At 34.1% G+C, this 27,381-nt stretch overlaps 1 protein-coding gene and 1 non-coding gene across 3 annotated transcripts in view; one reads left to right on the forward strand and one right to left on the reverse strand.

The window, feature by feature from the left end:
• LOC106665019 (tyrosine-protein phosphatase non-receptor type 13-like) overlaps positions 1–22,652 on the reverse strand; it is a 326,390-nt gene extending 303,738 nt beyond the window's left edge. The window contains exon 1 of one of the 2 annotated variants that reach the window (XM_024230375.1): positions 22,578–22,652. The gene's annotated coding sequence lies outside the window, so the exon portion shown is untranslated. Of the gene's footprint in view, positions 1–14,047; positions 14,349–22,577 lie in introns of those variants that run through there. The other variant, XM_014391147.2, reaches the window with a different exon arrangement.
• Positions 22,653–26,650: 3,998 nt separating this feature from the next.
• On the forward strand, positions 26,651–26,723 carry Trnah-aug. The gene has a single exon. It is a non-coding gene; the product is annotated as a tRNA-His (tRNA).
• Positions 26,724–27,381: the final 658 nt, after the last annotated feature.

Consider the following 27,381-nt stretch of genomic DNA (forward strand, 5'->3'; position numbering starts at 1 on the left):
GTGTGACGTAGGTTTCAGAAAAACATTCTTTTTATGGCGCCAACGTTTCGATCTTTATTGAGATCATCTTCAGGGCCTGGGATTTATAAATACTGTTTAAATTTATATTATAATTTTTTTGTGTGTGTTTTCTCAACATGACACAGAAGCACGTCTACACAGAAAACAGACACTTTGAGTAAGTACAAATACTTTGATTGAATTTAAAATTTCTACATTGTATAAATTCTTTTTTTTCCATATCCTACATGTATTTGTAAAATTTAAACAAGATCGACAAATAATCATTGGCTAACGGTGACGAAACACCACACATTGAAAATTATACTTTTTTGGTAATTAATTAATTCATGGTTGGTCGATTGCGCTGTCAATTTCGCTGAATTGCTGTGCATTAAGTAAAATCAATTTGTAATTAGGAATGGAATCGCTACTCTCCAACTACCGTCAGGTGCAATTTTGTGAACCTGGCACCACCCCAGGACCTCTTAATTGTCTAAAGTCCGCTGACAGAAGACCTTGTCCTCGGATAATTGCGCCCCCGGGGATAATGAGGAACGTTTAGGAAATTTTGCTTTATTGTTTAAATCCACGTCCTGTCTGACTTTTGGTACAGGACGCATCGTAAAAGCGTTGAAACCGTATCATCTCATTCCGTTTTAAACATTAAAAAGTAAAAAAGGGAAGTTTTTAACGTTTGTAGTTTGTAGTTAGTAAATGTTGCAAGAAAAAGCTATTCACGAGTTTATAAAAAATATCGCAGTGGATTAGAGCACGCACTACTTTTATGGACGCCGAGAAAAAAAAGATCAATTTCAATAAACGGTTCAAAAGATGGTATTACTGCTTGTCTAATTGTGTTAATTTACGTAGTTGTGTTAATTAAAATCGTTAGATTTAATTAATTATGTTCAATAGTCATAAAAAAATATGTTATTCGTTGAGCATAAGGAGCAAGGTCGTTTTGCCATTTAGACATGAGAAAAGAATGAAAAAAAATGGTGGTAAACACTCAACTAAAGCAAACGAACTTAAATAAGCCAACAATACATTCAGTTGTAAAAGGGAATAAATCAATTTTATGGGATACCGTAAAAAATTTATGGACGCTGAGAAAAAAAAGATCAAATTCAATAAACGGTTCAAAAGGTGGTATTACTGCTTCTAAAAATGTAGTTGTGTTAATTAAAACCGTTACATTTAATTAATTATGTTTGATAATCATAAAAAAACGATGTTATTCGTTGAGCATAAGGAGCAAGGTCGTTTTGCCATTTAGATATGAGAAAAATGTGGAAATAAATGGTGGAAAACACTCATCTAAAGCAAACGAACATAAATAAAAAATACATTCAGTTGTAAAAGAGAATGAATCAATTTTGTAAAGGAAATTATATGGGATACGGTAAATAGAAAATTTATTAAGAAAAATGGAAATTAGAAATTAAAAAAAAGATTTCTTTTTAAAAATTTTTTTAATTTAATATTCCTTTATTTATTTAGTTTATTACTTATTATATTACTATTTTTGCTACTATTTGGTAGCTAGTCATAAGCAATTAATTTTTGTTATAGGTTTGATTTAACATTGTATGCTTCTCTACAAAACCTGCATACACTGACCAAATCTTTTTCATTCTGAAAATCTAATCACACTTACTGGGAGAATTTCCAATTCTAGCTATTTTTTCCTTAATTCACATAATTTTGGACAAGTCGAAAAAATGGTACAGATCGTTTTATTACAGTATATAAATGTATAATGAATAATTTGTCTTCATATCCCTGGCAGTCAGGGGTCAACCATTTTTAAAAAATATTTTTATTCATGTATTTGTTTTATCTATTAAACTATTCCTTTATTTATCTACTTTCAACATCAAATAATACATCTAAACAAACAAAAATGACCCCCTAGCCCCCCGCAACCGAAAACAAAAAGTAATCATTATTAGAAATTTTACCGTTTATTTGAGTGAAAATTGGACAAGGTAATCTACCAGCTTTATTAAATTCTGGAAGCACTATCGATGCTCTATCTAAAGAATATTTGAATCAAATAAACAAACAAAAATGTTTAAAAATTTCGTGACAAAATAATTTCAGTAGCAGAGGACACTATAAATTCACATGGGAATTCAAACTGTAAAATAAAATTTCATAATCTTTGTTGGCCGATTAACATGAGAATTTGAACTAAAATGCCAATTCCGATGATACAAGGTTTTTAATTTCATGATTTTAGAAATGGGTTTGATTTTACGTCTTAATAACGAACAAATATTATTTAGTTACAATTCTTTACAAACTTACAAGATCCTCCCGAGCGAAAAACAGTTCACTTCAGAGGCTTATCCCTTGCGCAAGATCAATACCAATAATTCTTTTAACTGTGAACTCTCGGAGAGTATCAATAATGCGGTATTATTTTACTTGCAAAATAAAATCTTTTCAATAGATTAAAATTTCCCACCGTAAAGTAAAAATCAAGGTTTGTTTAATGAAGGTCAAACATCATCATCACCATTTTCCCTTCCCCCTTCCGAAATTAAACAATTTTTATTTTGATCCGGGAGCCGTGAAAAAATTACTTGATATCTTTATTTCCTGATGTCATAACTCTAAAAATCGAGAAGAGAAAAATTATAAGCTTGGAATCCACATCAAAACTATTCCTCTGATTAACTAACCTGCCTATTAACTTATAAAATTATCTTATTAACTTTCAGTTAATTATTCTTTTTATTAATTATTTAAGGTCTTGGTTGAGATAGAAAAGCCAATGTCTCGAGCGGGATTCGAACCACCTTTGGCTAAATACGCCAACGTTCTACCATAGTTAGTCGTTCTACATACAGTCATATGTGTATTTGTACTTATGTATTATATATTTATTTATTTATGGTATTTACATCTAACTATAAGATAACATTACTGGCGTCCTAAAAATGGTAACCATTTATGTGTATGTTTGTGGATTGTCATTACCGACTATTTTTGAACTTTTAGATTTATTGCTTTCAATTAATTATTCTTTTTATGTAAGGTCTGAGATGAAAAAGTTTGTGTCACGAGCGAGATTCGAACCCACGACCTTCAGCTGAATACGCCGCTACTCTAACCACTCTAACTACTTCGATCCAATCGGGCACCAACTCAACGAATCCTGATTACACGACAATCGAAAAATGGCAAAAAGGAGGGAAAATTCGAAATGTAGGTTAAAGTGGGAAGTTGGTGTCCGAGTGGATGTCAGTCGCGATAGCTCAAGTGGTAGAGCCGCGACGTATTGAGCCGGAGGTCGTGGGTTCGAATCCTGCTCGTGACACTGACTTTTTTATCTCAACCAAGAGGTTAAATAAAAAGAATAATTAAATGAAAGAGGTAACTTGGTCAATTGACCACTAAAACATAATTACCTTATTAACATTATTCATTGAATGAATTTATTAGCGTGAATGTGTAGTGTGAGAATATTTGGGATAATAGAAATATTTACAACTCTTTGTTCAGGATCTTACATGTAAATAGGAAAAAATATATTTAAAAAGTGTGAAAACGAGTTAGGTAAATAACAAATTGCATGCATATGGCTGAAATGACCTGCTTTAAAAGTCTCAGTGCTTAACTGCGGTGAAGAGAAGAATGAAATCTGTCTGACCCCGGATTGCAAAACTACCATACGTTCGTTTCTTTATCTAATATAAGCATTCGTATATGCACAGTTGAGCTCTCAATGATAATAATAATAAAATAACAATAAATTGGCAGAAACCGTTCAGATTAAGCTGTTGTAACTAGTGTGCAATAACAATAATTTGAGACTCAACAGGAGAGCAAAAGTTGCAACCATGTCGAAATAACAGTACGTTAGGAAAAATAAATTTACCCAAGTAGATAAAGAGGAAAAATACGGAGTGCAATCGTAGAAAATTGGCCCTTCAGCGTTGAAACAATAACCATGGAAAGGGGGTCATTGGCTGCCGCCGTCTTTCTCAGATAAACCCCAAAGGAATCTGGCTACGTGGTCGACCCGATATGGTTCAGACCCGTATGGAAGAGTTATGTCTCGCCCTGGCCGAAGTCAATAATCAATTTTTTCTCTCCCTCTCCGACATATTTTCTCCTTTTTTTGAAAACTGAACGAAGGCAAATAGAAACATTTTTCCATCTCATTGCGGCTGTTTTCAATGAGAGACATTCTCGATCTGTGAGAATATTGTCATTCCCGTTGAAATTGTTTACGTTTTCTTTGTGTTTAAATATAAATTTCGCTGTGTTCATACAAATAAAAGGGGGGATATGATTGATTGAATTCCATATACTTCTATCACCGTTTACACTTATTATAAACTGGTTAAATTTATTAAATCAATTAATTAATTATTAAGTTATTAATTAACTTAATGCGCTGAGTTCTACCTTATTATTAGCTTATTATTCTTGTTACTTGGATAAAAAAAAATTTATCATGGATTTACTTAAGAATAGTAAATGTGAAGGTACGCATTTAGTAAACAAAACACCTTTTTCTGTCTTTTCTCCATTTGAATCAACTTATATTCTCTTCAGCCATGGAAAGACATCATCTTGAACCAGAAGTTGGCAATGTTATTTTGGGAATTAGTCATCGAGGTCACCAGCAGGTGGATATTGCACTGACAGTTGGCGTTAGCTTTAGCCGGAGACCGGAAGTGCCAATAGAGGCCTGGTAGATCTCAGCGCGTTACCAGGCTAAAGGAGGACAGAAATGTGCCATTGCTGCATGGCTGAGCCTTTTCTATAGTGCCCGTCAGATGCTCAATGAAGTACAAGATGTTTTGGGAAGGCCTTTATCGATACAACTGATTCGTAATCGTTTGTGGGAAGTTAGCCTCACAACGTAACCCCTTTGAAGCGATCTGCACCCAGGTGTTGCAGCGAGCGCCAAGAAGGGAACACCGATTGGAATGCTGTTATGTTTACCGATGAGTCCCGTTTCTGTCAGTATAGTGATAGCAGGAGGTGAAGAGGCCGACAACAGGGTATGCGAACATGCCCCAGTTCGTGCTTCCATCAGTGCAGTTTGGAGGAGGCTGTGTAGTGGCCTGGCCTGGGATTTACACTGGAAGACGAACTGGACTTCATACTGTTGAAGGTAACCCCACCGCAGTCCGTTATGTCCAAGAAATTGCCAAGGAATATATCCGTCAAACCAGGGATCTCATCGGCACGGATTTTCGATTTCTAGATGACAATGCCAGACCTCATAGAGTCAGAATGTTTATCAATGTTTAGGAAAGCAGGGAATTTCACATGTGCCTTTTCAACCATTGTCTCCAGACCCCAGTCCTATTTTCGATCACCATCCATCCCAATTGACCTGCATCATCCTATCACCTTAAAACAAACAAGCTTATCGAAGGGCTTGCATAGAAGGTTTGCGGTGAAGGTTGGCACCACGAGGCGAACGGCTTTTCAAGAGCGCCGGAAAAGAGGTCTGAGAGAAGTGTGGAGTGAAGGAGGTTCCTTTATTCGGTTCGGCTGCTCTCTCGGGCTTTAGCCCGATTGCGATGGACTGGATAAGATACAGAAATATTGTCATTGCTGCAAGACGGAACCCTTTCCATAGTGCCCGCCAGTTCCTTAATGAAGTACAAGATGTTTTGGCGAGGACTTCATCAACACAAACGATTCGTAATCGTTTGCGGGAAGTTGGTCCACATCGTATGCACCTGCAGCAACAACCTTCTACTAGCACCTGAGGAGCATATGGTGCAGCGTGGCCCTATAAGAGAACACCTTGGAATGCGGTTATGTTTACTGACGAGTCGCGTTTCTGTCTGTATAGTGAAAATAGGCGCCGATGAGTCTACCGAGGACAGGGGATGCGTACAATCCTCCATTTCATGCTCCCTTCTGTGTAGTTTGAAGGAGGCGGTATAATGGACTCCATATTGTAAAAAGTAACCTCAACGCAGGCCATGTCGAGGAATACATCCCTCAAACCAGAGATCTCATTGGCTGGGATGTTCGATTTCTGTATGACAATGCCCGATCTCATAGAGGCCTCCGTTGTCTACATAACACAAAGCTTATCTATATTATTGTACTGCAAACTTAAAACATCCTCTACATATTATTTTATATTGTTTTAATTAATTATTTTCGTATAAATGTTGCTGTGGTAAAAGTTATCCGCGATAAGTTAAGGGCTGTCACATATACGACACGATCCCAAATAATAAATATGTAAATGCTACGCCTAACTTAAGTGTTAATGCATCAATAAAAGTTGGAATTTATAATAATTTTAAAAAAATATTTTTTTAGTCAAGTATCTACACTAATAACAGAACGTTACATTGTAACTTTTTAGCTACCAGTAACTGCAAGAGCGCATAAGTTATAAAACCCATTTAAGCAGACTATTTATCTTTATAATTTCTACTTGTTTTAGTGTAGGAGGAAGATTAAAGTTCTTATCCAATCAAAACTTTGATTGTTGCTTTTAATCTTCAAACTTCGTTGAGTTAAAATAGTTCTCTTTTTTTTCATTGCAATTACTGAATTTTTTTATTATTTTGACTTTCATTGTCAATTATAAACCTTGTTGTGTTTATATAGAATACAATATGAGATGTTATATAGCATTACTTATTGAAAATAACAAATAATATTAATGTTGATTAATACGGATATTTTCAAAAAAATATTACGAAGAAATATGCTGAGATACTAATCTGTCAGCAAGTTGCAATTTAAGATTATTACTCTTACCCTTAATTACTTTAAAAAGCAAAACGCAAAATATAAAAGCAAGGGTAAAAGAGAATAACAAGTTAAAAAAGAATAGCAAATAAATAAATTTTATTTAACTAATAATTGGCTTATCTCACAAGAAATTTTCTGTAAAATAATTCCACTTTTAAGTAATTACGTAATAAATCCCAGTCACTACCGTTTAGGTAATTGCAAAGTTTGCTATCAGCTAATTTACATTTCTTAAAATGTTTTATGGGTAGAATCGGCAGAGAAGGTTTCGCGTAACAAGGACACTGTTGAATGACCTGACTCGAAGAAGAAGGGTCATCCTTATCCGATTAAAAATCTGCCATAAGAGGTTGGCAGAGTGGTACTTACTTTTGGGGCAAAGCCCGCGTATCCGGCATTCAGAGTAAGGTTAATCGGTGTGACCGACCTAATAGATCGGCGCAACCCTCCTTGGCTCCAAATAAAGAATGCGTAGGAATGACACCTGCTATGAGAATTGCGTATGTAGGACCTCTCCCCCAATTCTCGAAGTAAACAAGGTTGTTTTATTGTATATAATACCGATACGTGTATTATTTTGTGTCCCCCTAGGTGATGTGAGACAATCTGGGCTCTGCCTACTCCCTCAGGGCGGTAACTGCTGCCCGTAATAGGTCCTCTGTGAAGGTCTAGAAGGAAAATGCTGACGAGGTGGCTAAGGTGACGTCCCAACCTGGCGTGTGTCTAGCGTGTATTTAAAGTTAATGTCTTTATTGACGTGAATGTGTAGTGTGAAACGACCGATGGGGGAATACTGAGTATTCCACCCACCCTCAATTATGCTATTTATATAATAGGTTTAAAGGGTGATGGAGCAATATGCAGTACTCCACCACCCTTACTGAGTGAATGATATTTAAATAAGTAAGAACGTATGTAAGTGAGAGTGTGAATAGACTTAGGAACTGATCGCGCTTGGGGCTGAAATGAACTAGCTGTTGGTAGCCCCTGGTGTCGAATCTCCGGCGGTTGGACGGATAAGACCGATGTCTGACCACGGACTGCCAACCCCCAGAGTGGGTGATTGATGCGTGCCGGTAATTTATCGTAAATTACAAAAGGTGGAATTGCCTGTGTACTACGAGAAGTGATAGGCTCAACTCTATACACGCGTGTATGTACATGAGTGCTCCAATTTGAGCTTGATCAGTAATCAGTTAAAATGTTTTATTCTATACTACTTTAAAATAGGAGGATCTGATATTACATCTTTACGTGCAACTACGAGAGTAAAAGCCGCAAGCAAATCCTACACTAAGTAGCCCCTGGAAAGATATGGAGGTTGATTAATCTCAAGATGGCCGGAGAATTTAAAAAAATGATGTCACAAATTAGGTCTGAAAGGTCTAAAAAATTTTAATTTAACCTCATTAAATAGTCTGGGTGTAAATAGTTAACACTGTATACTAGTTTAGAGTTCATTCTATGAAAAAGCCCGTTTTTACATCTTCACTAATATTGTGCTGGTAACATATTTTTCCCCATGAAATATACCAAATAATATGCATAATATATTTACATATGACTTTTGAAAGCCTATAATCTGGCAGTTTTAGGATTGTTAATCTTAATATAAAATATAATAAGGATAATTGAAGGGATTTTTTTACGAGGGTTCACAACAGCAAAGGTCATATCAACCCTCAGGGTGCCGGTGTTTTTGAAAAAAAAGGCCATATGTCGGGTTCGAACCCCGGACCTTCACCTTACAGTGATGACCACCGTGTCAACGCCTAAAACTGTTGCCACCACCGACGCCTCCAGGTATAATTAATTTCATTAGTTTTCATAGCTTTTGCTTAATTTTTCTCGAAAACGAGCGTTACGATTCGAAGGAGTTAATGTATATACCTAATAGTTTCAATAATATACCTAATTCTATTAATTAATCTTTTTATGTAACGTTGTGGTTGAAATAAAAAAGTTAATGACACGAGCGGGATTCAAACCCACGACCTTCGGCTGGGTTCGAATCCGCTCGTGGCACTAACTTTCTTATTTCAAACACAAACTTACATAAAAACATTAATTAATTAAAATAAGTAATTTGGTCAATCAGACCACGGAATATAATGGATTAAATATACCTATATTCATATAGTTTTACCACTTCTATTCCTTTGGCATTTAAAAGCCGATTGTTTCATTATATCCACTCCTACCCCCTTTCTTTTTGTACATCGTTATTTTCGATTTTTCTAAATTAACCTCTAAACCCCATAGGTCACAGTAGATAGTTATGATTGACTATGGGATGGCAAGGAGTATAATATCATCGTAATTAACGTTTTTACCACCTATTCTCACTCCACGCCTATTTCTTCATTTAAGCCATTTCAATAAGGGAGAATAGCACCGGAGATAAAAATCAGCCATGTTTCACACCACTTAGTGTCTCAAAAAATTCTGACATGCCCTCTCAGTTCCAGACCATACCTTTAAATAAATTCTTTATTATATTTACTAATTTGCTTAACAATCCATTGTTTGATATTTTAACCATCATTTGTCTCTTGAATCATGTCAATATATACACAAATGTATGAAAATTAAGAAGATAAATTAAAATATGAATAGTAAGAAGATGAAAATAATACAAATAAAAAGATATTTTTGTTTAAAAGTTTTGGAAGAAAACGGACGTACGTTAATATCTAAAAGGCTTATCGAAAATATGAAATGAAAATCAATTTATTAACTTTGCTTTATTTAACTTTTCTTGGTGTTTTGTTAATTGGTGTTTTTAGTTATGTTATGAAAAACTTTATGTTTGAATTATTTGTTGAAGATGTTTTGACAAGCGTGAGAAATATTGTGTTATATTTGAAACAAAACCGGACTCGATAAAAAGGGTGAGTGCTTGTAATACAGTGGCTGAGTGGTCGGCGATAGCATCAAGGAGGGTCAGAGAGGAAACGATCGAGCCTCCAGAATTCCAGGTGATGGACTGGTGTAGCGTGATACAATTTCGCGGAGAAATTTACCGGAATGAACACTCGGCCTTGTTCCACCAACTGTCTCTCTTTCTCTCAGAATGAAACCAAGGAATCTGTTCATGTAGTGTATTTACGACCTGGGATGAAATAACAGGCATCGGTAAATCTAAGATTTTTTATTTTTTTATTTCAACGTTATTTTTAAATCCATTATATTTCGTGGGCCGATTGACCAAATAACTTCTTTCAATTAATTAATTTTTATGTAAGGTATGTTACTTATTTAATAAGGTTTTATGTAAATGAAAAATGGCAAAAGGAGGGAAAATTCGAAAGGTAGGTTGAGATGGGAAGTTGGTGACCGAGTGGATCGAAGTCACGATAGCTCAAGTGGTAGAGGAGCGGCGTATCTAGCCGAAGGTCGTGGGTTCGAATCCCACTCGTGACAATGACTTTTTTATCTCAACGAATACCTAACAGAATGATTAATTAATTGAAAGATGTTATTTGGTCATTCGGCCCACGAAATCTAATGGATATAAAAATTAAAATGAAATATATCTCACTAAAGCTCTCTGTGGCCATTTCATTTGTCGCCGAGAATCAAATAGATTACACGATATTTGAAAAATTGCAAAAAGGAGGGAAAATTCGAAAGGTGGGGTTGAGATGGGAAGTTGGTGTCAGAGTGGATCGAAGTCACGATAGCTGAACTGGTAGAGCAACGGCGTATTTAGCCGAAGTTCGTGGGTTCGAATCCTGCATGTGACACTTTTTCATTTCAACCAATACCTTACATAAAGATTAATTAATTGAAAGAAAATATTTTTAAATTTCTCTACACTACCTAACACACAAAATCTTAACTAATAAGTAATAATTTTTACATCGATTATAAATAATTTGTTTCATTTTGAAATAAGCTTGGACGACACAAATTTTTCAGCAGTCCGGCACAAAATGCAATCGGGTAATTTGAACTGAGCATAGCGCTCATATTTTTCATCTAAAATTTTTTATGATAAAAATGGATTTATCTTTAAGCTCTTGTATTGACTTTTACTTTTACGTTAAGCTTTATCTTTCACGGGTCAAACACAAAACAACTCGAAGTTTTTCGTCTGTTTTAATTGACCTTTTCTCTGTTTATTTTGCTAATGGGTTTAGTTTATCTCGTCTCGTTGTTTTGGGTGGAATCCCTGTCCACCCGACCTTCTTTCTATATTTCCCGAGAGGGGATAACGGCATGTTTGTAATGAAAACAAGCCTTTTAATAGCTGAGTTACGCCTGTAGGAAAGTTATGTTTAATGAATATTCAATAGGTTATTAAGAAGCCTAAGACTCCCGAGATCGCAGACCGGCCTGTTCTTTCTTACTCCGAGGCCATTATCCGGCTCGATGCCTTTCCACTAATTGCCAATTGAATATTTCAGAATGGCGTGATGGAATTTTTGCACAGGGATTTTATGTGACAGTGCACTATTATGAATTTGTCCTTGGTGCATACTTACAGGCACTAAAATTGAATCGCGGAGTTGGAATGTCTATAAATGTATATCTTACCTGAAACAAAATAAAAAATCATTAGCAATAATCGAACACAATTGATTTTGAAATTTTATTAAATAAGAACTATTTGAGACTTTTATTTAACGTGAAAATGTATTAAGAAAATGAAGGAATGAAAGGCTATTCCAATAGAAGTCGATTACTTCATTCCCTAGTTTCTAAAATTATATCGTATAGCATAATTAATTTTTTCAAATAAAATTAACTTTAATTTATTGTTATCCAATACGATATAAGTAGTCATGGTCTTTTTGAAGAATGCAAGAATGATATTCTGAACATTTAATTTAATTTTTAAAAGCTTGCTCATTTTGCTTGCGTTCAATTTTTCATCAAAGTGCGTTTTTATTTACTTTCAATTAATTATTCATTCTATGTAAATTCTTGGTTGAGATAAAATGTCAGTTTCACGAGCGGGATTCGAACCTTTTACTTTTAATGCCATTGTTGAACCGAAGTGATCGACTAATTATAAACTTTATAAACTGTATTTTCATTTGTTTTTATATGTGTGTTTGGTCTAATTCTTCCGTGTTTCTAAAATTTACTGCGATCCTGATTAGGCGTTAATTAGTTGATGCCAGATAAACTACTAATTTTTTTTCATTTACGTTTTAGAGGTCAATTGACCAAGTTACTCTTTCAATTAATTATTATTTCTATGTAAGGTCTTGGTTGAAATAAAAAAGTCAGCGTCACGAGCGGGATTCGAACCCACGACCTTCGGCTAAATACGCCGCTGCTCTACCACTTGTGCTATCGTGACTTCGAACCTCTCGGACACCAACTCTCCATCTCAACCTACAACCGTTCGAATTGTCCCTCCTTTTGCCATTTTGGTCGTGTAACCAGGATTGGATTCTCAGCGACTCATGAAGTGGCCACGGGGAGCAGTTTTAGTGAAGGGATACTTATTTTATTTATTAAATCCATTTACATTTTAATGGTCAATTGACGAAGTTACTTCTTTCAATTAATTATTTTTTCTATGTAAGACCTTGGCTGAGACAAAAAATGAGGATCGACGTCACGATAGCTCAAGGTAGAGTAGCGGTGAATTTAGCCGAAGGCCGTGGGTTCGAATCCCGCTCGTGAAATTGACTTTTTTATCTCAACCAAGATCTTACATAGGAAGAATAATTAATTGAAAGAGGTAACTTGGTCAATTGACCACTAAAACATAAATGGTTTTTATTTACTTGTTTTTAATTTTTAAAAGAAGTTTATATATCTAATGGAATAATTTTTAAGTAAACCTAATTTTTAAGTTTTAACCTTTAGAATTTAAATCGATGCGTCTAAAGGACAGTAGAGAGAGCAAATTTTCCGTAGCATCTGCCATATTTGTCAGTATTTACAGAACCAAGAAAATCACGCTTAAACTTTAGACAAGACCTCCAGAAAATTTACTGTCTAAGTGATTTTATATTTCGTTTCCGTAAGCTTACAATAATAAAAACATGAATCTTATAGGAATTTTAATGCTCTTTTCATTGATGTAATCAAATTTACAACAGGTTTAACGTTTATGCGATACAGGGGCTTCATTGGTCAACGATGTGAAAAATTGATTGAACACTAAAACTTAAAGTGAAGAATCGCGAATACAACTGAGAATCAAAGTTTGAACAATAAGGACGTTTTAGCTTTTTAGTACGATAACCTTCTGAAATATTGACGTCTGTTCATAGGACAGCCTGTATATTATTTGAAAACATTTTTTTTTGTTATCTGCACAAAATAAATATACATTGGGCAAATAGTACAGATAATTACATATAAATCTGGCAGGGATTATAAGGGTGGCACGTTGGGGAAAGAGTTAGTGCTGGAGGGTTAGGGGTGGAGAGATAGTTAGAGTGTAAATTGAGGAAGCGTGTTCGGATCAGATCCTTCCCGATAGGATTTTAAGGTCTTTATGGTTCATTTGATTACTGACGTAGAAGGGAGCGTTGAGGACACGGCGGAGAACTTTTAATTGAAAGGATTACACGGTTACTTTGCGATCGAGGACGAGCACTTATATGACATAGACAGATATGTCTATAGATATGTCAAGACAAGACGCGTTTTATTTGTTCAGCCTTTTTCCTTATTTTTAAGTAAATAAACTTCTGAAAGTGAATCTTTTTTGTGAAGGATTTCTTGATCCACGTTTGACATTGTTGTTTAGGTAACTCACTTGACTTTTTATCTTTGCTAAGTTTCTTTTTTGGGGAAAAATCGATTTTTCTTGATATCGTGATGGACCTTGCTCTCCGGGTTGATTTCAGTTGAAATTTTGATCGTAATAGGTACATTACATTAAATGCATGCAACTTGCCGTTAAATAACATTTCCTTAAAGTGTTTATAATACAACTACATTATTTACTATAAAATATTTCATAGATTGTATCATGTTAGTTGTGTTTTCAGTTTTCGATAAAGTAAATTGCCATAATGGTGGTTAATGACGGTGTTTAAAACCAAACCAGGGCTATTTAGGACAGAGAAAAAAGCAAGATGGAATCGAAAGAACAAAATCAGTGAAAATAATTATTTGCAGGATGGATAAAGAAATAACATGTTAGTTTTTTTATGTTTGGTCCAAAACTGGGAACAATGATCGACCATCCGAAAACCGGTTTCAATCCCAAACGAGACAAATTAATTCGGAAAGAAGGTAAATTATATTGTATAGGGGTTTAAATCTGGTCAGGGATAATACTCGGTTAAACGGGGGCCGTTCATCATTGTCAGGATCTTACCTTACGTTCATTAACCAACAGCGATGAGTTGTAAATCACAATTTGGCTAAACACAACCTCGATTACACGGCCGAAGAGCTTTGCAACCGCGGGCTATTTATTATTTCACGGAGAATCTGTTTTCTCAATTCGAATGCGTCAACCTTGTCTTAATTGAACAACTAATTATTCAAGGTTTGTTACAGGAATCAGCGGTCAGCAATTATGACGCTCATGCGTTAAGCGAACGACAAGAAATCCTTTGAACACGCAAAATGCTGAATGGACTCGACCGTAACACGAGACGGTACAAAGTTTCTTATTAACGAAATTACCTTGGAGTTTGTTTACAGTCTAGTATCAGATATCTATTAAAGGATATCTTACTTATCTCAAAATCAACCAACATTTCTGGTTCCAAAGTGTTATTTTATGAAACTAAGATACAATATAACAACAAAGTCCAATTTTTTATTGTGAAACGTTCATCATATTTCAGTCATTGTATAAAATATTAAAATTCTTTCATTTCCATTAGTTTAAATTTGTATTTATAATTTGTATTTTTTATTTTTCCAATTCATTTCTATTAAATGAGACTTTTTGTATTTGAAATTAGTTTGTAAAATATTGCTTACATTTGATTTCACTCTCATAATCATGAAAATGCAAGAGAATGGTCGACCTACACATTTCGGATTTTTAAAAAAACCCTTTCAAAAGACAAATCCTACAATGCACATATTTTACAAAAAATAGTGAAAAACCAAAATGTCCCCATTATAATTCCGATATTTAAAATCGAAACTAAAAATTGCAAAAATATATAGAAACAACTAAATTCATTTAAAGAAAAACTAATTAAACAAATAAAAAAAATTAAAAATCCAATATTTTATATTTTGGCAATCTGTTGAAATATTAAGATTTTGAAAAAAACATCTTCCTTAATGTAAAATAAAAATGGTAAAAAATTTAAAATAAGTTATAATAAAAAAATTCATAAGATAACAATAGTATAAATAAATTAAAAAATTAGATTTCTAAATAAAAAAAACTGTGCAAAGAAAAAAAAATCTTATACCATCTTGGCCGTGCGGCTTTGTTGTCAAGTAAATTTTTCTTAATTAAATGTTACTTAGAAATATTACAAAAATATATATAAATATATACAATATTATATATATGTAAATATAAATATATACAAACTACAGATGCAAAATGGTCTTATCTTTTAAAATATGGATAATATTATATTGTAAATGTAGATAAGGTTTTTAATAAAATGTTATTAAACAAGAAGATATATTTTATACTTGATTTATGGTCAGTGCTGAAAGGTTAGACCAATAAAAAAATGTTATACTTATATCTTTCTGTAAGAACATAGATTATGTGTGTAAATTCCTGAAACATTAAAATAAATTTAAATGAGTAATGTATTTACTTTTTCATTTTAATTTCTTTTTCCTAACTTAAAAAATTTATTTTTATTACTATTTTTTTAAACGATTTTTTGTAGTATGATCAAAATGTTTGGAAAATTAAGAACAGGATACCAGCCCTGACTCACACACACACACACACACACACACACACACACACACACACACACACACACACACACACACACACACACACACACACACACACACATACACCATAGGAGTTTTTGCTGATAAGTTAGAACGATACAATATATTTTAAAAGATAAGACCATTTTGCATCTGTAGTTTGCATATATTTATATTTACATATATATAATATTGTATATATTTATATATATTTTTGTAATATTTCTAAGTAACATTTAAAAAAAGAAAAATTTACTTGACAATTAAATTTCGATTTCCGTTCTATATTGCATGATTGAAAGGACTCCTAACCTCCTAACTTATTCAATAAAGTTTCATAACTATTTCTGTCCAAATAACAGAATGAAATGAATGATAAAATGAAATCTTTGGAAAATTTTAATAATAAAGAATAATTTAAACAATTATCACTTCTAACATTGCTACTATGAAATTTAAGCAATAATTATAGTCTTTTAATCACTTACATCTAATGAATAATCAAGTTAACCATTATAAAAGCGCGAAAAAAAGGACAACATATGTTTGTAAAGTGCAAATATTTGCTAATTCCAAGTCAACACACGCGGTCGGCCATACAAATATCCCAACGATATTTCTAAATGCATCACAATTATCTAAACAGTTTTTGAGCAATCTCTCTGTTTATAATTTATAATTTTAGAAACATTTCGCAATATAATTGCAGATTGCATATGTAACTGATCTGGTTAACAATTAATTCAATAGACTGCTAGAAAAAAAAGAAGAAGTAATAAACAACAAATTTTAAATCAAACGGTAAAAGCACAAGTGTTACAAGTCAATCAAAATACAGAAAGCTTTTTCATTTATAAAATATGTATTTATTCGAGAATACACTGCCCGTCATAATTTATCCGGCACATATTTTTCTCCAAAATTTGAACTTAATCATAAATATTGAATATCGTACTTTCGTTGAAACGTAAAATTTTTATATGATATAATTTTTTTTTAAGAAATAAGATTCCTTGTAGAAGAAGATAAACCGGGTTTAAGTTGTAAATTACGTACTACTAGCGCGATAGCAAAATCAACATAATCAACAAAATTTAAATGATAACCCTCCTTTAATTTTTCAAAGGTATCTATTTTGGTTTTTAAAAATCTTTTTGTAACAGAGAAATCTTAAATAATAGGAGTATTCATGATTTTTGTGTTACCCCTGTTAACTCTGTTAGGTCTTGTTAGATCGAGAAAAATGATGACGTAGACATGTAAGAATCGGCTAGTTAACATTGCTCGATCTAACAGGCCAGGGCCAATGTTAGTTGTTAGGTTGAAAATGTAGTCACTTTGTTATCCGTTAGAGCGTAGGTAATCAACATGGCAGCCATGAATTTAACACCTGTTTTTTGATTACACGTATTTTTATTCTTAAATAAGCATTAATTAAATCAGACCAATACATTTATTTTGTTAATTTCTTACCTGTCCTTATACTCTCATTAATTATAGATACACCCCCATCCTATAGAGTTTTAGGCTGTTAGATGTTAGGTTACAAGTTAGGTACGTCGGCAAGAATTGAAGCGTGTCTTTGTTATTACTTTTCGAGTACATATGTACATAGCATTTTGAATGAAAGAGTTGATTCATTTTCCTTTTTCTTAACTTCTGGCATCTTACAATTTAACACAAAAGAAACCCAAAGCAAACAACAACAAGGCTTCAGGGACTGTTATAGCTTTATTTTTGGTTCTACCAATCGCTACGCGCAGCCTTGCGGAAAAATTAACGTTTAACATGCTAAGAAAAGAAGGGGGCGTTCACGATCGTACTAGACTTTTCTCTATTCGAGTTAACACGAGTTAAAAACTTACAAACATCGTGGATAACCCTAATATGAGCCGAGAAAAAAACTATTTTGAGTAGTGTGGTGATTAGTGACCGTTTGTCGATGATTATTCAGAAATCGTGAGATGCGGTCTGGTGTGACGTAGGTTTCAGAAAAACATTTTCTCTTTCGTGCCAACGTTTCGATCTTTATTGAGATCATCTTCAAGGCCTGGGATTTACAAATATTGTTTAAATTTAACAAATACGGATGTGGAAAAAAGAGAATTTATACAATGCAAAAAGAAACCTTCAAAATCCAACGTATAAAAACATAAACAGCAATATCTCACTGGCACTCTCAACACGACACGCAAGAATGGCACGCTTACGCAGACAACAAACACTTTGAGTGAGTAGAAATACTTTGATTGAATATAAAATATATTTTTTTTTGCATTGCATAAATTCACTTCCTACATGTATTTGCTAAATTATTATTATTGTTGTTTGTAAAATAGGAATGTTGTAATTGATATAACGACAAAATTAGATATACTTAATTTGAAATAAACTACAAAAAATTGGAGTGTCCTGTTCTGACACTTCTCTACTAAAATGGTGTAATTGTATAAGCAAAACCATGAAATAAATTGTTAGTTAAATTTTATGAGCAAAACGATGAAATAAATTGTTAGTTATATTCATTATATCGAAAAATGGTATTCCGGTGTTTTGATCAATTTTCTACCTAAAAACATTAAAATTAAAAAAAAATTAAATAAAAACTGATGAATTTTTTATCTCGGTTAATTTAGCTTATAATAAAATAAGTGTAATTAATATAATGACAATAATACATGTGGTTTGAATAAATATATGAGTGTCCGGTTCTTTTGTCTTCGACTGTACTCGATGCTACCCGACGAAAATCTGGACAGTGGGGATCGCAGAGCGTAGAGTAGGGTAGCGTTGCATCGGGCAGATATAGACGGGGGTAATACCATCTTATAGAAAAATGGACTTTGGATTTGTGTCAGGTAGCATCGGGTAGCGTCGCATAGCGTTGCATCGGGTGTGTTCCCGGCTGTATTCTCTTATCAAGATATTGGGATGTAATACTGATGTAAGTTGCCTTTTTTCACATCCTACGTGTATTTGTAAAATTTAAACAATGTTTATAAATCCCAGGCCCTGAGGATGATCTAAAATAAAGATTGAAACGTTGGCAGGATGAAGAAAATGTTTTTCTAAAACCTAAGTCACACCAGACTGCATCTTACGATCCCCAAAGACCATGTAATTTTAATAGCCTATGGTTTTTACATATTACAGTTATTTTCAACTTCAAATAAACAACTATTATTGTATTTTATGTTGAATTATAAAAATTAGTGCATAATACAACAAAAAGCGATAGAAACTGTTAATATCCCATTATAAATAGATGTCAGCGAAGTTCTTCAACTTTTAACTACATTCTTTTGAGTGGTCCGCCGCTCCTCATTATACGAGGCGCAACGACGATGTGGTCAGGTAGGAAAAAGGAGTGGCTTTTCTAGTTGAGAGGCCCTTTTTTATCGTGGCCTCATCATCAAGTGGAGCCTCGACAACGACAGTGTTACTGCAGGCTTCGTAACGCATGAGGACGGTATCCACTTAAACCCTGGTTTTTCTCCGTGTCAACAGCAGGGAAAATCCGAGAGACAGCCGGCCGGAGATAAGACGACGTCTCTACACTGCCGGCCGTATAAACAATGAGAAAAATTGCCTTTTTCGAGAGAGACACGCAATTTATTATACGTGCTTTAGGGGCCCTTCTTCCTACCCTGGCTACAGTTGTCTGGAATTTATTAACGTTACAATTGCTAATTTATCTAAACAAAACAACAATATCATATTCGCTATCTATGTATAGTAAAATTAATATTAATAATTAATAAAGGGGATTTTTGAATATATTTGAATGTATTAATGAAGAGCATGAATGAAAGTTCTTTATAAGATAAACTGCTCAAAAATGTATAGGGATATTTGTACTTTATTCTTATTCCATAATTTTAATTAAATTAACCAATATATTCTTGTTAGTTGGATACAACAAAATAGAAAATGCAAACCAAAAATAAACACATATGTTAATCCTCATTTTTAAAAACGGATTTACTAAAGAATAATGAACATTAAGATTACTCATTTTGATATTTGGAGATCGTGAGATGCGGTCTGAAAAACATTTTCTTTATCATGCCAACGTTTCAATCTTCATTGGGACCATCTTCAGGGCCTGGGATTTATAAACATTGTTTACATTTTACAAATGCATGTAGGATGTGCAAAAAAATTTATTTATACAATGCTAGAAATTTTAGATTCAATCAATGTATTTGTACTTACTCAACATGTTTGTTTTCCGTGTAGAAGTGTCTTTCTTGTGTGTCTTGTTGAGAGTACCAGTGAGATATTGCTGTTTTATGTTTATATTATTTAAAATAATAACTATTAGAGACTTTTATTTAACGCGAAAATGTATTAAGAAAATAAAGGAATGAAAGGCTACTCTAATAGAAGTCGATTACTTCATTCCCTAGTTTCTAAAATTATATCACATAGCAATAATTAATTTTTTCAAAAAATAAACCTTAATTTATCGTTTTCCAATACGATATTAAGTAAGCATCGTTCCCCTTCTTGAAAAATGCAAGGATGATATTCTGAACATTTCATTTAATTTTTAAAAGCATGTTATTTCAGTTGCGTTCAAGTTTTCTTCAAAGTTATTTACTTTCAATTAATTATTCTTTCTACGTAAGGTCTTGATTGAGATAAAAAAACGGATAGAAGTCACGATAGCTCAAGTGGCGTATTTAGCCGAAGATCGAGAGTTCGAATCCCGCTCGTGACACTGACTTTTTTATCTCAACCAAGACGTTAAAAGAAAGAATAATTAATTGAAAGAAATAACTTGATCAATTGACCACTAAAACGTAAATAGTTGTTATTTTTTTTCAATTTATACATCTAATAGAATAAATTTTAAACCTATTAAACTTACTTTTTAACCTATAGAATTTAAACAAATGTGTCTAACGTGCATTGGGGTGGAGATGTTTTATGTTTATATACGACGGATTTTGAAGGGGTGGGGAAGGAAGTGGGGATAGAAAGACATTTTTTGTATAAGGAGTCGGCTTCTTTGAGGCGAAAGGAGCCGACAATGGAAAAAAACGTTGGTAATGGTTCGTCCAGATTATCTTTTCAGGATTATATAGACGGGGATAATTAGGGAAAGGAAAGCTAACTTGTTGAAAAATTAGACTATGTAGAAATGTTTGATGTGTGGAATGTGATTCTAGTCAATAACGATTATCCTGTACCTTTAGTCAAAAAATTATTAAATGATAGAATTCTAATGTTTAACTGAAATACAAATGTACCTAATAGGAATAGTGACCATACATCAAGTATATATAAAACAATTACCTATGTTAAAGAAATTTCAAATAAAAAGAAATTATGAATGATGGAATGAGTGTGGTGTTCAATCCTTTTTAAAAAGATAGTTCCTACACAGAGTAAGTTGTTTTGCAACGATCCGGATATTAATTTGCCAGTCAAAGCAGTAATGGATTATAACACAAACAATAACATTACGTCCACATACTTAAAATCTGTTAGTAAACAAGTACTTTTAACTCTTTATTATAAATTGAGACTAATCACTAATTTAAAATTAATTTGTTACAGTATTTACTATTATAATATTTATTTGTGTTATAATTCCCGCTTTTCGTACGTTCAAATTGAGCGCCACTAAAAAACCAGCTGCTCATTGGAACGTCGTGTTGGCGGGGGTATCAGCGGGTTCACTTTTAAAATTCATGTCGAGAGACGTGGTTGTAGAAGTCCTTCAATCTGATGTTGAGCTAAATGCCTCGAAATCCGGATCGTTGTTAAACAACTTATTATGAGTAGAAACTATCTTTTTAAAAAGGATATCAAATAAATTGTTAGATTTGGTTACGAATAGAACGTCTAATTTGCATTTTAAATTTGCATTCAAATACAAGAACAAGCCCCTAGTACCTACTGAACCAATGTAGTAATTAATCTTTATGAAAGGTATTGATTGAAATAAAAAGTCATTGCCACGAGCAGGATTCGAACCCAAAATTTTCAACTAAATACGCCGCTGCTCTACCACTTGAGCTATCGTGACTTCGATCCGCTGGGACACTAACTTCCAATCTCGAATCACTCTCGTAGCACTGACTTTTTTATCTCAATCAGTACCTTTCTTAAAGAATAATTAATTGAAAAAAGTTAATTGGTCAATCGGACCACGAACTGTAATGGGCTATGTAGTAATGTCTACAAATTGCCTTGCAAAGGACTGCGAAAGGGTGTAATATGGACAAATGAAACAATTACTCAAGAACGGATGTAGACAACATGAATATGATTGTAGGGACAACGACAAACAGGGAACAGCTCTTTCCCAGCATTGTCACAAACTCAAACATAAATTTGTTATCAGAAAGTGGAGATAGTTGATAAGGAGGGAGGAGGTTAATTAAAGAAATGCTCTACATAAATGCTGACAATGAAGCTTACAATATGAGAACAGTTATCTCTAACTTGGGTATTATTTATAGTTCTATTCTTAACTAAAATAGTCATTTTTGGTTGTTTTTGGTTGTATTGTTTTTATTTGTTTATTAGTAATTTATTTATTTATTGTTATTATTTATAAATGGTAATTGTTATATGTGTTATGTGTTTAGTATTGATAAATCTCTGTAACCAAAGAAAATTACTTTAGGACAATTTGTAAGCCATTGGTATCATTGTTGTGTGAGAATGATAACATGTTTTTATCTCTCCTGGTAGTCTGGGTTGAATTATCCAGCCCTTTCTATTTAGACCACATGTCCGAAATGATTGCAAAGTTTTTTTAAAATAGTTTTTCAAGTAAATTTTTGATTTATCATTATGATTTTTTATATGTAATCTGTATCGTAAAACTGATTGTAGTTAAATAGAGACCTGAGGAAGGCGTTAAATACAGCAAAAAAAAAACAAGTTGTTTTTTGTCACCTACATGGCTTCATCCCTGTTCGCATTACTTCAATATAAAAATCAAAGCTTTTCAAACAAACCTGGCAAGTTAAATTTTGTAAATCCAGGCAAACAATCTCCGGGAAGAAACGACAACTATTAACGAGCAAAACATAGAAACTAGAACAAATCCTAAAACTACAACGATTGTTTACAAACACGAACCAAATCTAGCCAGCAATCTCACTCCCTGCGATATATGTTAAAGCGACGAAAAACTAAACGAGCCTGCAGAGCCAGAAGCCGTGTTTACTGACAATTCAATAATAAACAAGCTGCCATTTATTTGAATTTCAGTAGGACAAATCACGTCGCTACTGGACATCGGAAGCACAATTAGTGTCATGACCCAAATTTTTTTTGACCAATTAAATCACAAGACGATAAAGCATTAAAAAACTCAAGTAAACAGGTATCTTTAGTAGCGAGAAATACGGTGAAATTTTCTGCTCAGGGCACCATAAATATGAAATTAAATTCACCGTCTTGGTCAATAACCATTTGCATACTTCAAAATATGCCAATCCCCTTTCCTCTCGGATACAACTTTATACAAAAAACGGGGTTATACATTCCCTCCGAAGAGTGACCAATTGTTATGAGACGACAGCAATCTCAGCAATAAAACCAGAAAATAATAAAAATCTAGGATACCGCGCTAAATACAGTAGACACAAAATACGAAGCAGAAACACGAAAAAATTACGCTGTAACAAATAAACGAGCTTCTATTGGCGAAGAAGAAATTCTAAAAACGCAATTAATGAATACATTCCCCGATGTACTAACAAACGACGAAATAGGGGAAACAAACAAATTTCAAAACAAAATTCATGTTCAAAATTGTGCTTTCATTAATCAACATCCATACATGTTATGACGCTATTGTAAATCCCTAAGCTTCTACCGTCACAGAGGATGAGGAGAGTCGTACGTAGATCAGACACTTTAGAGAGGTGCCTGATGACCACCATGTCCATGATTTTCGCCTTGGGCGGAAGCACTTTTATCTCTTGACCTTATATTGTATCTGGTTGAATTTGTCAGTATTACAGGGTTGTTGCTAGCCTGTAACGTGGCACAAACGACAGTATTACAGGGTTGTAGCTAGCCTGCAAACGTGGCACACACGACAGTATTACAGGGGTGTAGCTAGCCTGCAACGTGGCACACACGACAGTATTACAGGGTTGTTGCTAGCCTGCAACGTGGCATACACGGCAGTATTACAGGGTTGTTGCTAGCCTGCAACGTGGCACACACGGCAGTATTACAGGGTTGTTGCTAGCCTGCAACATGGCACACACGATTCCTGGATGATTGGGCACTTCGGACCACAGGCAGAGCGGTTGGGGTTGAGAAGATCCGCTACTGCCTTTGTTTCCACTACTATTATTACACACTAACAATAATAAGGATTTACAATAATAGTCAACGTACATTTCATTAATCAACAACCATCGTATCCTTAAAACCCCATAGGTTTGCAGTATATCACGCGCAACCTACTTCAACAAGGCATAATTGAGAAGAGTTACAGTCCCGGGGTTTCGCCTAGCTTCCTAGTGGCCTAGTACGCACTGGGATTCTTTGAGTCGACTCTTTGAATCTCCGGAGAGTCTCTGCTGCGTCTAGACTAAGTCCGGGCTGCCCCGACTCATGGTTGCGATGAATCTGGTGTGTTGCGGGCTAGCATTTTCGGACTCTTTTGAATCTCCTTCGATGCGGGATTCTTTGACTCAATGTTGTGCAACATTTGCCAGTGCGGACGTGAAACAGAACAAGCGCTCTTGCTTCCTTGGTTTAGTTGACGTTCTAGTGAATGTTTTCTTGAAGATTATGATACTGTCTTGTATAAAGGTATGTTGTGGAGTACCGAGTTGACTTTACAGTTTAATGAAGACATGCATTCCCATCGGTGTTTGTGGAAAGTATCATTCACGGAATACAAAAATCAGGAATTGAAAAGTCAAACATTGAACGGTTTAACCCAAAAATTCAGTGTTTCCGACGCCGAAATAAAAAAAAAAATGTACACTTTAAAAGGACAGTTTTTTAATGCACTTCCGATTGGATGCACTACGTACAATGCAAAAAAGAGCAAGGGAAATTCCTAAGAGCTAGATCCTCTGTCATTTTCGTAGGAACTGATGAATGTGAACTGAATCTTGGTCTGGACATGGTTCTTTATCGCGGAGCAGAGTCGTACGCAGCCCCGACTCTGCCCCGCAACATGAATCGATTCAAAGAATCTCAGTGCGTACTAGGATGAAGAAAGAAGGATCATCCGAAAAAAGACTTGTAATAAATTACAAAAAGATCAATAATATAATAAAATTTACAGCACGGCCGCTACCAAATATCAAAGACATTTTTAGTTGCATAAAGGGATCTAACTATGTTACAGTACTAGATCTGTATGACGCGTTCTATCTACTTAAATTGTACAAAACTTCTAGTCCCTACACTGCTTTTAAAATTCCTTACGGCTATTACCAATTCAAAAGGATACCGATGGGCATACGTTTAGGGTCGCAAGCATTAACTGAATTTTTATACCGTATTTTTTCTCATATAAAATATATCTTTGCATAAAACTAAGCAACGGTTTAAAAATTCAGTTAATGCTTGCGGCCCTAAACTTATGGTCATCGGTATCGGTGCGGTCATATATTCCACGATGGACGACCTAGTAATTACTTCTAAACTAGGAAGAAACCACTTAGATTTTTCTGTAAAAATGATCAAGAAGTATATCGATGATCAGTTTCTAATTGTCACAAGAGACACAGACTAGACATGCTTTTTGACATTTTCAATGAGCGCCATCCTTCCCTCCAATTTAAAATGAAAATAGAAACTAATAACACAATATTTCGGTATTCACTAAAACAAAGGACGGTGTTTTTAACTATAGGGAATTGAATATAAGCTGTACCTATACATTATAAAAGATATATTCCGGATTATCCCAGAAAGTAAGCTTTAAAATGAAAACAAGCTCTGTCCGGTTAATTGCCGAGTTGGGATTTTCTCCGGTTTTTATGGTGTACTGACGTCATTGTAAAGTGGATGAATTTGCATTTTCGACATCGCGGACCCACTTTTCCATTGCTTTGGCGACAGGATGTTTTTAAATAAAATAACCTCTTTCGTTTCATTTTCTAAAGCCGCTCCAGCATGTTATTCGAAGTACACTCGCGGGATTTGCCCCCGCTGGTCCGTTTGCGATCCACCAAAACGTTTTTATTAAAAATAACGTAAGGGCATATTTTTTACGCAGATTGTATCAGAATGACGTGTCATCTGAAACTATTGTCGAACGGTTTTGTCCTGGAACATTTGCAAGCTGGTATTTTCTTTTAAAATGAGTTTGAAATGATGGTAAGCATTTTCTCAGTCTTTGTTTAGTAAATTCTTCAATGAAAATGGCTGTAATTCTTCTTAGGCCTGTGGGAAATTTAGATAAATGGCGTGGACCCGGTCCCAGGGTCATCCAACGCTATTAAAATTAATGCCAACTGACATGGTCAAAAATGCCTTTTTTTCTCTTGTCTTATTTATTTAAATTTCAAATGATTTCTTCCCAAAGCTTCTAGCGCCTACTTTTCAACAGTGAACGATTTAAAGCGTAAATCGTAAATATGTTTTTTAGTTGGTCCTATTTAACCAAAGTAATGATTTAAATTGATTTGTAATTTTTATGTAAAGTGTGGTTGATATGAAAAACCGGAGATTGTGGGTTCGAGTCCCGTTCGTGGCACTAATTTTTCATTTTAACAACACGTTATATAAAATTGTAAATCAATTTAAGATGAAAACTTGTGGTATTATTATTATATTATATGATAAAAAGAAAATTAATTAAAATAATTAATATGGACAATTATGACCGCTAAATATATATGGATTAACATATTAAAATTTAACAACCCATTTTTATAAACTTGTTTACTAATAAATCCATTAGGTTTCGTGGTCCATTGGTTGATTGACCAAATAAATTCTTTTGAATTAATTAATCTTAATGGAAAATTGCGGGAAAAATGGCAAAAAGGAGGGAAAATTGAAAAGGTGTGGTTGAGATGGGAAGTTAGAGTTCGAGTGGATGGAAGTCACGATAGCTCAAGTGGTAGAGCAGCGGCGTATGAAGCCGAAGGTCGTGGGTTCGAATCCCGCTCGTGACACTGACTTTTTTATCTCAACCAAGACCTTACTTAACATTAATTATTGGGTTGTCCGGAAAATAATGCAGGATTTTGGTATTAAACAAAAAAAAAGAAACTAGTTACTTTAAAGCAATGTTCTTTAATCAAAATAATTTCCCATACTCTCAATACATTTCTCCCAACGTGTTGGTAACTTATTAATTCCGTCTGAGTAGAATTCAGAATTTTTAGAATTGATAAAGTCAATAAATGCATTTTCCAGTTCCGTTTGATTTTTGAATATTATGTGTTGTAAGTAGTGGTCCAGGTGTCTAAAAAAATGGTAGTCAGTAGGCGAGAGGTCCGGAGAGTAGGGTGGGTGAGGCAAAGTTTCATAGCCAAGCTCCAATACTTTTTGTGACGTTACACGTGACACATGTGGTCGAGCGTTGTCATGCAACAAAATGGGCCCTTTCCGATTGACCAAAGAGGGCTTCATTACTGCCAATTTCTGATGCATGGTATTAATTTGGTTACAGTATGATTCAGCATTGATGGTTTCGCCAGGATTTAAGAAGCTGTAGTGTATTAAACCAAATGAAGCCCACCATACCGTAACCATTACCTTTTTTTGATGAGTTGGGGGCTTTGGAAAATGTATTGGAGCTTCTCCTTTGTCGAGCCACTGTCCAGAACG

Source organism: Cimex lectularius, unplaced genomic scaffold, assembly GCF_000648675.2.
Source record: "Cimex lectularius strain Harlan isolate CLEC.00 unplaced genomic scaffold, Clec_2.1 scaffold138, whole genome shotgun sequence".
NCBI classification, from domain to species: Eukaryota; Metazoa; Arthropoda; class Insecta; order Hemiptera; family Cimicidae; genus Cimex; species Cimex lectularius.